The sequence below is a fragment of the Genypterus blacodes genome, unplaced genomic scaffold, assembly GCF_046128005.1.
Source record: "Genypterus blacodes isolate CSIRO-AG114 ecotype Tasmania unplaced genomic scaffold, CSIRO-AGI_Gbla_v1 ptg000352l_1, whole genome shotgun sequence".
In the NCBI taxonomy this organism is placed as follows: domain Eukaryota; kingdom Metazoa; phylum Chordata; class Actinopteri; order Ophidiiformes; family Ophidiidae; genus Genypterus; species Genypterus blacodes.
The window spans coordinates 12,501-17,500 of NW_027467136.1; the positions used below are offsets into that span (position 1 = coordinate 12,501).

Sequence of the window (5,000 nt, forward strand, 5' to 3'; positions counted from 1 at the left end):
CTCACAGAGGAAGTCACACGTTTTATTCAAAGTCATACGGCTGCAGATTTATCATTTCATGATTTTTGGGAACATTACGCTGAAACTAGGACATCGTTTTGTTTTTGAAGGTTAAAGCCTTTAGTAGATATAAATACACCAGAGCGGCTCAGTGAAGCCAGCAGGGCGGGTAGAGGAGCTCTAACACGTGATCAGGGATCCATACGGGTCCATCAGAGACCTCCACACACACACACACACACACACACACACACACAGGAGAGGAGAACAATGGAACAGTGTGTTTGCTGTTGTGCGACTCCAAAGCCACTTCATGGCAGCAGAGCAGAAACACATTAACATACATTAAAGACAAACCATCATCTTTGCATTTGCCGCTGATTAACGCCAGCAGAGTTGCGTCCCGGGTGAAAGTTTCCCCGGGACGTCCTGGGGATAATGAGAGGCGATTGATGCTCCATTACCATCAAATCCATGGACAAACTTTTGATAAAGCACCGGGACTTTTTTAGGCTCCAGAGCCGCTTGCCCCACAAATCACCTCCATTTCTCTCTGCGACAAGAACAACAGATTAAGCGTGAGAAGCCGAGCGTGCTGCATCTGTAAATACCACATTATGTTCCCCGCCGGATCCTCCGGCACAGGAGCCCGGCCTTTGTTTGGTAAATGGGTCATGATCTGTTTCCCCTGAGGAGTCCTACAGGTAAAACATTATTCAGGCCATGTGGCTGCTAATCAATTTACACACTTAGGAGCATTTATCTCCATCGCCCCGTCTGCTGCCGCCGGATGAGACGCAGGATGTCAGATCGTGTAATAACGCCGCAGCAGCACTCAGGATTATTGCAGAATCACCAAATACAAATGATTCTCTGCCTCTTATCTTCCTCTGGCACGCTGCCACCGTGCTCCTGGTTGGCATGGCGATGCATCAGCACGTTGAGAGATAGAGACGGTCTGTACTCTCGTAAATAAAGATAAGTTTCAAAATGTGATCCATTACGGGATGATGGGAAGTTCAATTGATTAGCGGTGCGACTGAGCGAGGCAGAGCGGCTCCGTTTGCTTCAAAGCTCCAGAAAACAACAACGCCTCCAACCTGACAGGCTTTACAGACGATACTTGATCTGGAGTTTAAATGGATTTAAGATGGGAGAGAGAGTTCACCTCAACACCTCTGCTGCAGGAACATGGAGGACTGAGATTGGACTGCAGAGAGAGGACCGACAGGAAGTATGAGGGGAAGATACACAACTGATGTTCTGTTCATTCACAGCTGTGTACAGATGAGCCTGTATGTGTATGTATGTGCAGGTATGTATGTGCAGGTACACGCCTGTATGAGCCTGTATGTGCAGGTATGTATGTGCAGGTACACGCCTGTATGAGCCTGTATGTGCAGGTATGAGCCCGTCATGTATGTGTATGTATGGGCTTGTCATGTATGTATGTATGAGCCCGTCATGTATGTGTATGTATGAGCCTGTCATGTATGTGTATGTATGAGCCTGTCATGTATGTGTATGTATGAGCCTGTCATGTATGTGCAGGTATGAGCCCATCATGTATGTGCAGGTATGAGCCCGTCATGTATGTGTATGTATGAGCCCGTCATGTATGTGCTCTTTCAATCAGACGTGTACAGAGATTTGTTCCCTGCTTCCTGATCACAACAACACAAAGACAAAGAGGCCACATGCAGACAAACATTCATATGGATTTGATTCAACTTCTTGAAGATGTGACCTTCATTTGACCTTGTTTGGTTTCTCCTTTGTTCTGGATCTGTGTTTGGTTTCTTATTTAAGGTCGTAAACTCTTAAAGTCGCCACGCCTGAAGCTTTCTGATGCACAGATGTCAACAACAAAGCCACAAAAACAACCCAGCCTGTCGTCACACAGTAAACACTTCACACACTTCACACACTCCTAAATGAAGCTCTTACTTGATGACGTTCTGATGTCACTCACAGCTGATCGATCCAAGTAATCCATCAAGAATCAATAAGTCCCTCAGTATGTAAGTGTGTCACCACAGCAACAATTCCACTTAGGGTTCAGTCTCTGCAGTCAAACCTCCAATTAAAGCTGATCATCATCAGGTGTGTGTGTGTGTGTGTGTGTGTGTGTGGGAGGGGCAGGAAGGTGACACTCAGCTGAGAGCTGATCAATAAACAGGCTCATCTTTGATCCCAGTCAATAATATAATATATAATATCATAATCATATCTACAGGTTAATGTTTCACTTTGTTGATCAACCAAACACAGGAATGTGACAGAGCCACTGAGTGATGAAGCTGATAAGAACTGAGTGAAAACGCTGAGCTGCAGGTCATAACAGGCCAGGCTCTCCCTGGCCAGCAGAGGTCAGAGGTCAGTGTCAGTCACTTTACCATCACTGTGGTGGCGTTGGAAGCGTTGCCCAGATGAGAGCAGCTGTGCAGGAGGGCGAGGGGGCGTGGCCTGTGTGTTTGCTCACCTGCCTCATGGAAACATCAAAGCTGCTCTGTGTTCACACAAAGCCTGAATACTTCTGAGTGAGGAGTTATTATCGCTATAAAGAACTTCATTCACACACTTAAGTGCCTTTGATGCCTGAGTGTGTGTGTGTGTGTGTGTGTGTGTACCTGAGCCACATCACAGACTCACTCAACAAAAGAACGCAACAAGAGCCGACAAGTCTGCAACACTTTCACTGCTGCTTTGTGCTCCAAACCACAAACCTGCTGCTGCTGCAGAACACTGGAGAACACAGAGGAGAAGCTGCTGAGGAGAACCAGGAGAAGCTGAGGAGAACCAGGAGAAGCTGCTGAGGAGAACCAGAAGAAGCTGAGGAGAACCAGGAGAAGCTGAGGAGAACCAGTAGAAGCTGAGGACAACCAGGAGAAGCTGCTGAGGAGAACCAGAAGAAGCTGAGGAGAACCAGGAGAAGCTGAGGAGAACCAGTAGAAGCTGAGGAGAACCAGGAGAAGCTGAGGAGAACCAGGAGAAGCTGAGGAGAACCAGGAGAAGCTGCTGAGGAGAACCAGAAGAAGCTGAGGAGAACCAGAAGCTGCTGTGGCCTCCAGGCTGCATACACACATAGTTCCACAGAGCTTAGATCCTTTAATCTGCCTCATGTTGTGTCGTCTTTTTAACTTTAGGGCTTTTAAATCTTTTGTCTAAATAGAAGCTTGAACTTTACTTCAGTGGGAGAAGAACAGCAGGAGAAGATCTGCTCTGAAGACCTGAGGACTTGGTGGTGAAACACTGAGACAGGAGACAATCAGACACTCACACTTCTGTAGAGATTGTATTATATTTCCAAAAATATATGTACAGTCTATTACAAAGGTTACAAAGCAAAAAGAAGAGCTGGTCTAACTCAATGATCTTACAGTTCTGCTGTGTGGAGAAGAAGAGAAGAAGAAGAAGAAGCTCCTCCACTTACACACAGGAAGGAAAATAAATAATACATCCACATTTTATACAACAAACTAAAGGCCAAACAAAGCAAAGTGAAGTGAAGATGAAGTCTATCAGCTCTTTGGTCCTAAATGGAGAACAAATCTGTACAACCAGAGTCTGTGAGGATTCATCTGCAGATAGAAAAATATAGTGCAACGTATCAGAGCTCCACTGAGTTTAGATGAGTAGAAAACAATATAAATTAAATGGACACCTTTACAATTAGAACATATACAAAGATCCCTCTGGCCCCGCCCCCTCCTGACTCCGCCCACAGTGCTGCACTCACGCTGCTCACGCCGTGTTAAACAGATGATGTCACTCAACTCTGCCTCAGTCTGATTTGTGCCAGGTGCTCTCCTTCCTAACACGCTGCGAGCGAAGCCACAGTAAAACAGCGCACTCGTGAATCCTCGCCGGTGCTGTTGTCATGGCGATGTGCAAAGTGTGAACCAATGGCATGCGGGGCAGGAAGTGAGCATGCTTTGCACCGACGCTGGACACACGGCGGAGGAGGCCGCACACGTGGTCGGGTTAGAGAGAGAGGGTGAGTTTGGGACCGCAGCTGTCGGCCCGCCGCTGCATGCAGCAAACAGGAAGTCAGAGCGCAGCAAACAGGAAGTCAGGGCAGCAGGTCAGACGCACAGATGGAGGTGGGACTGTAAGCGTCTCCTTTTACAGGAAGATCTGAGTCGTGCTGCGGTTACACAACATGTCGTGCATACGAGAAGGGGGCAGACTGCAACTCCACTGACTCCTCCCCCTCCCCCTCTCCCCCCTCTTCCTCCTCCTCCTCTTCCTCCCAGGGTTTCTTTATCACATTTTTCTTTTGAGTTTTTTCCAATTTTGCTGGAGTTCTGCCAGAGCAGCAGAGGTTTGATTTCTCCAGAGCAGCTGGTCCTGACTGTGGGCGTGGCCTCAGAAGGAGCTGGAGCAGACTTCTCTTTCTCACCAAAGGTTACAGGTGATTTGTTCTCTGAATCGATTGTTTCCTGGACTTAATCTCAATTTGGCTCAAATTGCTGTTTCTCCTCCCCCAGCAGGAAAAAGGAGAGAAGAGAGGCTTTCTACCCCCCCGAGTGTGTGAGGGCCCCCGGGGCGAGAGAGAGAGAGAGAGGGGGGGGGGGAGCTTTGTGCTGACTGAATGACTTTATTCTGGTATTCAATTCAAAGGTCTGGCCCAGGACCAATTGCTGAGCTTTGCTGTATGGATGAAGGGTGTGTGTGTGTGTGTGTGTGTGTGTGTGTGTGTGTGTGTGTGTGTGTGTGTGTGTGTGACACAGGGGCTCAGGATAATTCCTGGTGTCTCCTCACAAAGTTAAGTCCCTCTGGATGAACCACAATGAAAATGGAAAATGGATCTCAGAGCAGAAGGAAGGGAACAGGATGTGAACCAGAGTGGAACCAGAGTGGAACCAGAGTGGAACCAGAGTGGAACCTGACTGAGGTGTAAACAGGAAGCTGCACATTTTATCACATTCAAATCAAAATCCTAAAGCTTCCACATGTGATCACCAGCTGAGCCGTGTGTGTGTGAGCGGCTCCACACC

At 47.7% G+C, this 5,000-nt stretch overlaps 1 protein-coding gene across 1 annotated transcript in view; it reads right to left on the reverse strand.

The window, feature by feature from the left end:
• Nucleotides 1-3,305: 3,305 nt before the first annotated feature.
• Nucleotides 3,306-5,000, reverse strand: part of LOC142988923 (ephrin type-A receptor 7-like) — a 44,887-nt gene continuing 43,192 nt past the window's right edge. Inside the window, 1 exon segment of the mRNA XM_076138228.1 lies at nt 3,306-5,000. This exon segment is cut by the window's right edge and continues 1,602 nt beyond it. The gene's annotated coding sequence lies outside the window, so the exon portion shown is untranslated.